Source organism: Oncorhynchus mykiss, chromosome 24 (genome assembly GCF_013265735.2).
Source record: "Oncorhynchus mykiss isolate Arlee chromosome 24, USDA_OmykA_1.1, whole genome shotgun sequence".
NCBI lineage: Eukaryota > Metazoa > Chordata > Actinopteri > Salmoniformes > Salmonidae > Oncorhynchus > Oncorhynchus mykiss.
The window spans coordinates 35,008,389-35,021,895 of record NC_048588.1 but is presented as its reverse complement, the minus strand read 5'-3'; positions in this window follow the sequence as shown (position 1 = coordinate 35,021,895).

Sequence of the window (13,507 nt, the reverse complement as noted above, 5' to 3'; positions counted from 1 at the left end):
GGTGAGATAGATATTACTGTTCTCTACTTGTTCTTATAGATATTACTGTTCTCTACTGGTTCTGATAGATATTACTGTTCTATACTGGTTCTTATAGATATTACTGTTCTCTACTGGTGAGATAGATATTACTGTTCTCTACTTGTTCTTATAGATATTACTGTTCTCTACTGGTGAGATAGATATTACTGTTCTCTACTGATTCTGATAGAAATTACTGTTCTCTACTGGTGAGATAGATATTACTGTTCTCTACTGTTCTGATAGATATTACTGCTCTCTACTGGTTCTTATAGATATTACTGTTCTCTACTGGTGAGATAGATATTACTGTTCTCTACTTGTTCTTATAGATATTACTGTTCTCTACTGGTGAGATAGATATTAGTGTTCTCTACTTGTTCTTATAGATATTACTGTTCTCTACTGGTTCTGATAGATATTACTGATCCTACTGTTCTGATAGATATTACTGTTCTCTACTGGTTCTTATAGATATTACTGTTCTCTACTTGTTCTTATAGATATTACTGTTCTCTACTGGTTCTGATATATATTACTGATCCTACTGTTCTGATAGATATTACTGTTCTCTACTGGTTCTTATAGATATTACTGTTCTCTACTGGTGAGATAGATATTACTGTTCTCTACTGGTTCTGATAGATATTACTGTTCTCTACTGGTTCTGATAGATATTACTGTTCTCTACTGGTTCTGATAGATATTACTGTTCTCTACTGGTGAGATAGATATTACTGTTCTATACTGGTTCTGATAGATATTACTGTTCTCTACTGGTTCTGATAGATATTACTGTTCTCTACTTGTTCTTATAGATATTACTGTTCTCTACTGGTGAGATAGATATTACTGTTCTCTACTGGTTCTTATAGATATTACTGTTCTCTACTGGTGAGATAGATATTACTGTTCTATACTGGTTCTGATAGATATTACTGTTCTCTACTGGTGAGATAGATATTACTCTTCTATACTGGTTCTGATAGATATTACCGTTCTCTACTGGTGAGATAGATATTACTGTTCTCTACTGGTTCTTATAGATATTACTGTTCTCTACTGGTGAGATAGATATTACTGTTCTATACTGGTTCTGATAGATATTACTGTTCTCTACTGGTGAGATAGATATTACTGTTCTCTACTGGTTCTGATAGATATTACTGTTCTCTACTGGTTCTGATAGATATTACTGTTCTCTACTTGTTCTTATAGATATTACTGTTCTCTACTGGTTCTGATAGATATTACTGTTCTCTACTAGTTCTGATATATATTACTGTTCTCTACTTGTTCTTATAGATATTACTGTTCTCTACTGGTGAGATAGATATTACTGTTCTCTACTTGTTCTGATAGATATTACTGTTCTCTACTGGTGAGATAGATATTACTGTTCTATACTGGTTCTTATAGATATTACTGTTCTCTACTGGTGAGATAGATATTACTGTTCTCTACTTGTTCTTATAGATATTACTGTTCTCTACTGGTGAGATAGATATTACTGTTCTCTACTGATTCTGATAGATATTACTGTTCTCTACTGGTGAGATAGATATTACTGTTCTCTACTGTTCTGATAGATATTACTGCTCTCTACTGGTTCTTATAGATATTACTGTTCTCTACTGGTGAGATAGATATTACTGTTCTCTACTTGTTCTTATAGATATTACTGTTCTCTACTGGTGAGATAGATATTACTGTTCTCTACTTGTTCTTATAGATATTACTGTTCTCTACTGGTTCTGATAGATATTACTGATCCTACTGTTCTGATAGATATTACTGTTCTCTACTTGTTCTTATAGATATTACTGTTCTCTACTGGTTCTGATAGATATTACTGATCCTACTGTTCTGATAGATATTACTGTTCTCTACTGGTTCTTATAGATATTACTGTTCTCTACTGGTGAGATAGATATTACTGTTCTCTACTGGTTCTGATAGATATTACTGTTCTCTACTGGTTCTTATAGATATTACTGTTCTCTACTGGTGAGATAGATATTACTGTTCTCTACTGGTTCTGATAGATATTACTGTTCTCTACTGGTGAGATAGATATTACTGTTCTCTACTTGTTCTTATAGATATTACTGTTCATACTGTTCTGATAGATATTACTGATCTCTACTGGTTCTGATAGATATTACTGTTCTCTACTTGTTCTTATAGATATTACTGTTCTCTACTGGTTCTGATAGATATTACTGATCCTACTGTTCTCTACTGGTTCTTATAGATATTACTGTTCTCTACTGGTTCTGATAGATATTACTGTTCTCTACTGTTCTGATAGATATTACTGTTCTCTACTTGTTCTTATAGATATTACTGTTCTCTACTGGTTCTGATAGATATTACTGTTCTCTACTGGTTCTGATAGATATTACTGATCTCTACTGGTTCTGATAGATATTACTGTTCCTACTGTTCTGATAGATATTACTGTTCTCTACTGGTTCTGATAGATATTACTGTTCATACTGTTCTGATAGATATTACTGTTCTCTACTGGTGAGATAGATATTACTGTTCTCTACTTGTTCTGATATATATTACTGTTCCTACTGTTCTGATAGATATTACTGTTCTCTACTGGTTCTGATAGATATTACTGATCGTACTGATCTGATAGATATTACTGATCGTACTGTTCTGATAGATATTACTGTTCTATACTGGTTATTATAGATATTACTATTCTCTACTAGTTCTGATAGATATTACTGATCCTACTGTTCTGATAGATATTACTGTTCTCTACTGGTTCTGATAGATATTACTGATCCTACTGTTCTGATAGATATTACTGATCCTACTGTTCTGATAGATATTACTGTTCCTACTGTTCTTATAGATATTACTATTCTCTACTGGTTCTGATAGATATTACTGTTCTCTACTGGTGAGATAGATTTTACTGTTCTCTACTGGTTCTGATAGATATTACTGTTCTCTTCTTGTTCTGATAGATATTACTGTTCTCTACTGGTTCTTATAGATATTACTGTTCTCTACTTGTTCTGATAGATATTACTGTTCTCTACTGGTTCTTATAGATATTACTGTTCTCTACTTGTTCTGATAGATATTACTGTTCTATACTGGTTCTGATAGATATTACTGATCCTACTGTTCTGATAGATATTACTGTTCTCTACTGGTTCTTATAGATATTACTGTTCTCTACTTGTTCTTATAGATATAACTGTTCTCTACTTGTTCTGATAGATATTACTGTTCTCTACTGGTTCTGATAGATATTACTGTTCTCTACTTGTTCTTATAGATATTACTGTTCTCTACTGGTTCTGATAGATATTACTGTTCTCTACTGGTGAGATAGATATTACTGTTCTCTACTTGTTCTTATAGATATTACTGATCCTACTGTTCTGATAGATATTACTGTTCTCTACTGGTGAGATAGATATTACTGTTCTCTACTTGTTCTTATAGATATTACTGATCCTACTGTTCTGATAGATATTACTGTTATCTACTGGTGAGATAGATATTACTGTTCTCTACTTGTTCTTATAGATATTACTGTTCTCTACTGGTTCTTATAGATATTACTGTTCTCTACTGGTTCTGATAGATATTACTGTTCTCTACTGGTGAGATAGATATTACTGTTCTCTACTTGTTCTTATAGATATTACTGTTCTCTACTGGTTCTTATAGATATTACTGTTCTATACTGGTTCTGATAGATATTACTGTTCTCTACTGGTTCTGATAGATTTTTTCTGTTCTCTACTGGTTCTGATAGATATTACTGTTCTCTACATGTGAGATAGATATTACTGTTCTCTACATGTGAGATAGATATTACTGTTCTCTACTTGTTCTTATAGATATTACTGTTCTCTACTGGTTCTTATAGATATTACTGTTCTCTACTGGTGAGATAGATATTACTGTTCTCTACTTGTTCTTATAGATATTACTGTTCTCTACTGGTTCTTATAGATATTACTGTTCTATACTGGTTCTGATAGATATTACTGTTCTCTACTGGTTCTGATAGATATTACTGTTCTCTACTGGTTCTGATAGATATTACTGTTCTCTACATGTGAGATAGATATTACTGATCGTACTGTTCTGATAGATATTACTGATCGTACTGTTCTGATAGATATTACTGTTCTATACTGGTTATTATAGATATTACTATTCTCTACTAGTTCTGATAGATATTACTGATCCTACTGTTCTGATAGATATTACTGTTCTCTACTGGTTCTGATAGATATTACTGATCCTACTGTTCTGATAGATATTACTGATCCTACTGTTCTGATAGATATTACTGTTCCTACTGTTCTTATAGATATTACTATTCTCTACTGGTTCTGATAGATATTACTGTTCTCTACTGGTGAGATAGATTTTACTGTTCTCTACTGGTTCTGATAGATATTACTGTTCTCTTCTTGTTCTGATAGATATTACTGTTCTCTACTGGTTCTTATAGATATTACTGTTCTCTACTTGTTCTGATAGATATTACTGTTCTCTACTGGTTCTTATAGATATTACTGTTCTCTACTTGTTCTGATAGATATTACTGTTCTATACTGGTTCTGATAGATATTACTGATCCTACTGTTCTGATAGATATTACTGTTCTCTACTGGTTCTTATAGATATTACTGTTCTCTACTTGTTCTTATAGATATAACTGTTCTCTACTTGTTCTGATAGATATTACTGTTCTCTACTGGTTCTGATAGATATTACTGTTCTCTACTTGTTCTTATAGATATTACTGTTCTCTACTGGTTCTGATAGATATTACTGTTCTCTACTGGTGAGATAGATATTACTGTTCTCTACTTGTTCTTATAGATATTACTGATCCTACTGTTCTGATAGATATTACTGTTCTCTACTGGTGAGATAGATATTACTGTTCTCTACTTGTTCTTATAGATATTACTGATCCTACTGTTCTGATAGATATTACTGTTATCTACTGGTGAGATAGATATTACTGTTCTCTACTTGTTCTTATAGATATTACTGTTCTCTACTGGTTCTTATAGATATTACTGTTCTCTACTGGTTCTGATAGATATTACTGTTCTCTACTGGTGAGATAGATATTACTGTTCTCTACTTGTTCTTATAGATATTACTGTTCTCTACTGGTTCTTATAGATATTACTGTTCTATACTGGTTCTGATAGATATTACTGTTCTCTACTGGTTCTGATAGATATTACTGTTCTCTACTGGTTCTGATAGATATTACTGTTCTCTACATGTGAGATAGATATTACTGTTCTCTACATGTGAGATAGATATTACTGTTCTCTACTTGTTATTATAGATATTACTGTTCTCTACTGGTTCTTATAGATATTACTGTTCTATACTGGTTCTGATAGATATTACTGTTCTCTACTGGTTCTGATAGATATTACTGTTCTCTACATGTGAGATAGATATTACTGTTCTCTACTTCTTCTTATAGATATTACTGTTCTCTACTGGTTCTTATAGATATTACTGTTCTATACTGGTTCTGATAGATATTACTGTTCCCTACTGGTTCTGATAGATATTACTGTTCTCTACATGTGAGATAGATATTACTGTTCTCTACGTGTGAGATAGATATTACTGTTCTCTACTTGTTCTGATAGATATTACTGTTCTCTACTGGTTCTTATAGATATTACTGTTCTCTACTGGTTCTGATAGATATTACTGTTCTCTACATGTGAGATAGATATTACTGTTCTCTACTTGTTCTTATAGATATTACTGTTCTCTACATGTGAGATAGATATTACTGTTCTCTACTGGTTCTTATAGATATTACTGTTCTCTAATGGTGAGATAGATATTACTGTTCTCTACTTGTTCTTATAGATATTACTGTTCTCTACTGGTTCTTATATATATTACTGTTCTCTACTGGTTCTGATAGATATTACTGTTCTCAACTGGTGAGATAGATATTACTGTTCTCTACTTGTTCTGATATATATTACTGTTCTCTACTGGTTCTTAAAGATATTACTGTTCTCTACTGGTTCTGATAGATATTACTGTTCTCTACTGGTGAGATAGATATTACTGTTCTCTACTTGTTCTTATAGACATTACTGTTCTCTACTGGTGAGATAGATATTACTGTTCTCTACTTGTTCTGATAGATATTACTGTTCTCTACTTGTTCTTATAGATATTACTGTTCTCTACTGGTGAGGTAGATATTACTGTTCTCTATTTGTTCTTATAGATATTACTGTTCTTTACTGGTGAGATAGATATTACTGTTCTCTACTTGTTCTTATATATATTACTGTTCTCTACTTGTTCTTATAGATATTACTGTTCTCTACTTGTTCTTATAGATACTACTGTTCTCTACTGGTTATTATAGATATTACTGTTCTCTACTGGTTCTGATAGATATTACTGTTCTCTACTGGTGAGATCCTTGTTCTGATATATATTACTGTTCTCTACTGGTGAGATAGATATTACTGTTCTCTACTTGTTCTTATAGATATTACTGTTCATACTGTTCTGATAGATATTACTGTTCTCTACTGGTGAGATAGATATTACTGTTCTCTACTTGTTCTTATAGATATTACTGTTCTCTACTGGTTCTGATAGATATTACTGATCCTACTGTTCTGATAGATATTACTGTTCTCTACTGGTTCTTATAGATATTACTGTTCTATACTGGTTCTGATAGATATTACTGTTCTCTACTTGTTCTTATAGATATTACCGTTCTCTACTGGTTCTGATAGATATTACTGTTCTCTACTGGTTCTGATAGATATTACTGTTCTCTACATGTGAGATAGATATTACTGTTATCTACTTGTTCTTATAGATATTACTGTTCTCAACTGGTTCTTATATATATTACTGTTCTCTACTGGTTCTGATATATATTACTGTTCTCTACTGGTTCTGATAGATATTACTGTTCTCTACTGGTTCTGATAGATATTACTGTTCTCTACTGGTGAGATAGATATTACTGTTCTCTACTTGTTCTTATAGACATTACTGTTCTCTACTGGTGAGATAGATATTACTGTTCTCTACTTATTCTGATAGATATTACTGTTCTCTACTGGTGAGATAGATATTACTGTTCTCTACTTGTTCTTATATATATTACTGTTCTCTACTTGTTCTTATAGATATTACTGTTCTCTACTTGTTCTTATAGATACTACTGTTCTCTACTGGTTCTGATAGATATTACTGTTCTCTACTGGTTCTTATAGATATTACTGTTCTCTACTGGTTCTGATAGATATTACTGTTCTCTACTGGTGAGATAGATATTACTGTTCTCTACTTGTTCTTATAGACATTACTGTTCTCTACTGGTGAGATAGATATTACTGTTCTCTACTTGTTCTGATAGATATTACTGTTCTCTACTTGTTCTTATAGATATTACTGTTCTCTACTGGTGAGGTAGATATTACTGTTCTCTATTTGTTCTTATAGATATTACTGTTCTCTACTGGTGAGATAGATATTACTGTTCTCTACTTGTTCTTATATATATTACTGTTCTCTACTTGTTCTTATAGATATTACTGTTCTCTACTTGTTCTTATAGATACTACTGTTCTCTACTGGTTATTATAGATATTCCTGTTCTCTACTGGTTCTGATAGATATTACTGTTCTCTACTGGTGAGATCCTTGTTCTGATATATATTACTGTTCTCTACTGGTGAGATAGATATTACTGTTCTCTACTTGTTCTTATAGATATTACTGTTCATACTGTTCTGATAGATATTACTGTTCTCTACTGGTGAGATAAATATTACTGTTCTCTACTTGTTCTTATAGATATTACTGTTCTCTACTGGTTCTGATAGATATTACTGATCCTACTGTTCTGATAGATATTACTGTTCTCTACTGGTTCTTATAGATATTACTGTTCTATACTGGTTCTGATAGATATTACTGTTCTCTACTTGTTCTTATAGATATTACTGTTCTCTACTGGTTCTGATAGATATTACTGTTCTCTACTGGTTCTGATAGATATTACTGTTCTCTACATGTGAGATAGATATTACTGTTATCTACTTGTTCTTATAGATATTACTGTTCTCTACTGGTTCTTATATATATTACTGTTCTCTACTGGTTCTGATATATATTACTGTTCTCTACTGGTTCTGATAGATATTACTGTTCTCTACTGGTGAGATAGATATTACTGTTCTCTACTTGTTCTGATATATATTACTGTTCTCTACTGGTGAGATAGATATTACTGTTCTCTACTTGTTCTTATATATATTACTGTTCTCTACTTGTTCTTATAGATATTACTGTTCTCTACTTGTTCTTATAGATACTACTGTTCTCTACTGGTTCTGATAGATATTACTGTTCTCTACTGGTTCTTATAGATATTACTGTTCTCTACTGGTTCTGATAGATATTACTGTTCTCTACTGGTGAGATAGATATTACTGTTCTCTACTTGTTCTTATAGACATTACTGTTCTCTACTGGTGAGATAGATATTACTGTTCTCTACTTATTCTGATAGATATTACTGTTCTCTACTGGTGAGATAGATATTACTGTTCTCTACTTGTTCTTATATATATTACTGTTCTCTACTTGTTCTTATAGATATTACTGTTCTCTACTTGTTCTTATAGATACTACTGTTCTCTACTGGTTCTGATAGATATTACTGTTCTCTACTGGTTCTTATAGATATTACTGTTCTCTACTGGTTCTGATAGATATTACTGTTCTCTACTGGTGAGATAGATATTACTGTTCTCTACTTGTTCTTATAGACATTACTGTTCTCTACTGGTGAGATAGATATTACTGTTCTCTACTTGTTCTGATAGATATTACTGTTCTCTACTTGTTCTTATAGATATTACTGTTCTCTACTGGTGAGGTAGATATTACTGTTCTCTATTTGTTCTTATAGATATTACTGTTCTCTACTGGTGAGATAGATATTACTGTTCTCTACTTGTTCTTATATATATTACTGTTCTCTACTTGTTCTTATAGATATTACTGTTCTCTACTTGTTCTTATAGATACTACTGTTCTCTACTGGTTATTATAGATATTCCTGTTCTCTACTGGTTCTGATAGATATTACTGTTCTCTACTGGTGAGATCCTTGTTCTGATATATATTACTGTTCTCTACTGGTGAGATAGATATTACTGTTCTCTACTTGTTCTTATAGATATTACTGTTCATACTGTTCTGATAGATATTACTGTTCTCTACTGGTGAGATAGATATTACTGTTCTCTACTTGTTCTTATAGATATTACTGTTCTCTACTGGTTCTGATAGATATTACTGATCCTACTGTTCTGATAGATATTACTGTTCTCTACTGGTTCTTATAGATATTACTGTTCTATACTGGTTCTGATAGATATTACTGTTCTCTACTTGTTCTTATAGATATTACTGTTCTCTACTGGTTCTGATAGATATTACTGTTCTCTACTGGTTCTGATAGATATTACTGTTCTCTACATGTGAGATAGATATTACTGTTATCTACTTGTTCTTATAGATATTACTGTTCTCTACTGGTTCTTATATATATTACTGTTCTCTACTTGTTCTGATATATATTACTGTTCTCTACTGGTTCTTAAATATATTACTGTCCTCTACTGGTTCTGATAGATATTACTGTTCTCTACTGGTGAGATAGATATTACTGTTCTCTACTTGTTCTTATAGACATTACTGTTCTCTACTGGTGAGATAGATATTACTGTTCTCTACTTATTCTGATAGATATTACTGTTCTCTACTGGTGAGATAGATATTACTGTTCTCTACTTGTTCTTATATATATTACTGTTCTCTACTTGTTCTTATAGATATTACTGTTCTCTACTTGTTCTTATAGATACTACTGTTCTCTACTGGTTCTGATAGATATTACTGTTCTCTACTGGTTCTTATCAATCAATCAATCAATCAAATGTATTTTATATAGCCCTTCGTACATCAGCTGATATCTCAAAGTGCTGTACAGAAACCCAGCCTAAAACCCCAAACAGCAAGCAATGCAGGTGAAGAAGCACGGTGGCTAGGAAAAACTCCCTAGAAAGGCCAAAACCTAGGAAGAAACCTAGAGAGGAACCAGGCTATGTGGGGTGGCCAGTCCTCTTCTGGCTGTGCCGGGTGGAGATTATAACAAAACATGGTCAAGATGTTCAAATGTTCATAAATGACCAGCATGGTCGAATAATAATAAGGCAGAATAGTTGAAACTGGAGCAGCAGCACAGTCAGGTGGACTGGGGACAGCAAGGAGTCATCATGTCAGGTATTCCTGGGGCATGGTCCTAGGGCTCAGGTCCTCCGAGAGAGAGAAAGAAAGAGAGAATTAGAGAGAGCATATGTGGGATGGCCAGTCCTCTTCTGGCTGTGCCGGGTGGAGATTATAACAGAACATGGCCAAGATGTTCAAATGTTCATAAATGATCAGCATGGTCGAATAATAATAAGGCAGAACAGTTGAAACTGGAGCAGCAGCACAGCCAGGTGGACTGGGGACAGCAAGGAGTCATCATGTCAGGTAGTCCTGGGGCATGGTCCTAGGGCTCAGGTCCTCCGAGAGAGAGAAAGAGAGAAGGAGAGAATTAGAGAACGCACACTTAGATTCACACAGGACACCGAATAGGACAGGAGAAGTACTCCAGATATAACAAACTGACCCTAGCCCCCCGACACATAAACTACTGCAGCATAAATACTGGAGGCTGAGACAGGAGGGGTCAGGAGACACTGTGGCCCACTCCGAGGACACCCCCGGACAGGGCCAAACAGGAAGGATATAACCCCACCCACTTTGCCAAAGCACAGCCCCCACACCACTAGAGGGATATCTTCAACCACCAACTTACCATCCTGAGACAAGGCTGAGTATAGCCCACAAAGACCTCCGCCACGGCACAACTTAAGGGGGGGGGGGGGGGGGGGGGGGCGCCAACCCAGACAGGATGACCACATCAGTGACTCAACCCACTCAGGTGACGCACCTCCTCCAGGGACGGCATGAGAGAGCCCCAGTAAAGCCAGTGACTCAGCCCCTGTAATAGGGTTAGAGGCAGAGAATCCCAGTGGAAAGAGGGGAACCGGCCAGGCAGAGACAGCAAGGGTGGTTCGTTGCTCCAGAGCCTTTCCGTTCACCCTCCCACTCCTGGGCCAGACTACACTCAATCATATGACCCACTGAAGAGATGAGTCTTCAGTAGAGACTTAAAGGTTGAGACCGAGTTTGCGTCTCTGACATGGGTAGGCAGACCGTTCCATAAAAATGGAGCTCTATAGGAGAAAGCCCTGCCTCCAGCTGTTTGCTTAAAAATTCTAGGGACAATTAGGAGGCCTGCGTCTTGTGACCGTAGCGTACGTGTAGGTATGTACGGCAGGACCAAATCAGAGAGATAGATAGGAGCAAGCCCATGTAATGCTTTGTAGGTTAGCAGTAAAACCTTGAAATCAGCCCTTGCTTTGACAGGAAGCCAGTGTAGAGAGGCTAGCACTGGAGTAATATGATCAAATTTTTTGGTTCTAGTCAGGATTCTAGCAGCCGTATTTAGCACTAACTGAAGTTTATTTAGTGCTTTATCCGGGTAGCCGGAAAGTAGAGCATTGCAGTAGTCTAACCTGGAAGTGACAAAAGCATGGATTAATTTTTCTGCATCATTTTTGGACAGAAAGTTCCTGATTTTTGCAATTATAGATATTACTGTTCTCTACTGGTGAGATAGATATTACTGTTCTCTCCTTGTTCTGATACATATTACTGTTCTCTACTGGTGAGATAGATATTACTGTTCTCTACTTGTTCTTATAGATATTACTGTTCATACTGTTCTGATAGATATTACTGTTCTCTACTGGTGAGATAGATATTACTGTTCTCTACTTGTTCTTATAGATATTACTGTTCTCTAATTGGTTCTTATAGATATTACTGTTCTCTACTGGTTCTGATAGATATTACTGTTCTCTACTGGTGAGATAGATATTACTGTTCTCTACTTGATCTGATATATATTAATGTTCTCTACTGGTGAGATAGATATTACTGTTCTCTACTTGTTCTTATATATATTACTGTTCTCTACTGGTGAGATAGATATTACTGTTCTCTACTTGTTCTTATAGATATTACTGTTCTCTACTGGTGAGATAGATATTACTGTTCTCTACTGGTGAGATAGATATTACTGTTCTCTACTGGTGAGATAGATATTACTGTTCTCTACTTGTTCTTATAGATATTACTGTTCTCTACTGGTGAGATAGATATTACTGTTCTCTACTTGTTCTTATAGATATTACTGTTCTCTACTGGTTCTTATAGATATTACTGTTCTCTACTGGTGAGATAGATATTACTGTTCTCTACTGGTGAGATAGATATTACTGTTCTCTACTTGTTCTTATAGATATTACTGTTCTCTACTTGTTCATATAGATATTACTGTTCTCTACTGGTGAGATAGATATTACTGTTCTCTACTTATTCTGATAGATATTACTGTTCTCTACTTGTTCTTATAGATATTACTGTTCTCTACTGGTGAGATAGATATTACTGTTCTCTACTTGTTCTTATATATTACTGTTCTCTACTTGTTCTTATATATATTACTGTTCTCTACTTGTTCTTATAGATATTACTGTTCTCTACTTGTTCTTATAGATATTACTGTTCTCTACTGGTTCTGATAGATATTACCGTTCTCTACTGGTTCTTATAGATATTACTGTTCTCTACTGGTTCTGATAGTTCTCTACTGGTTCTGATAGATATTACTGTTCTCTACTTGTTCTGATATATATTACTGTTCTCTACTGGTGAGATAGATATTACTGTTCTCTACTTGTTCTTATAGATATTACTGTTCTCTACTGGTGAGATAGATATTACTGTTCTCTACTTGTTCTTATAGATATTACTGTTCTCTACTGGTGAGATAGATATTACTGTTCTCTACTTGTTCTGATATATATTACTGTTCTCTACTTGTTCTTATAGATATTACTGTTCTCTACTGGTGAGATATATATTACTGTTCTCTACTTGTTCTTATAGATATTACTGTTCTCTACTGGTGAGATAGATATTACTGTTCTCTACTTGTTCTTATAGATATTACTATTCTCTACTGGTGAGATAGATATTACTGTTCTCTACTGTTCTGATAGATATTACTGCTCTCTACTGGTTCTTATAGATATTACTGTTCTCTACTTGTTCTGATAGATATTACTGTTCTCTACTTGTTCTTATAGATATTACTGTTCTCTACTGGTGAGATATATATTACTGTTCTCTACTTGTTCTTATAGATATTACTGTTCTCTACTGGTGAGATAGATATTACTGTTCTCTACTGGTGAGATAGCCATTACTTCATGAGAGGGTA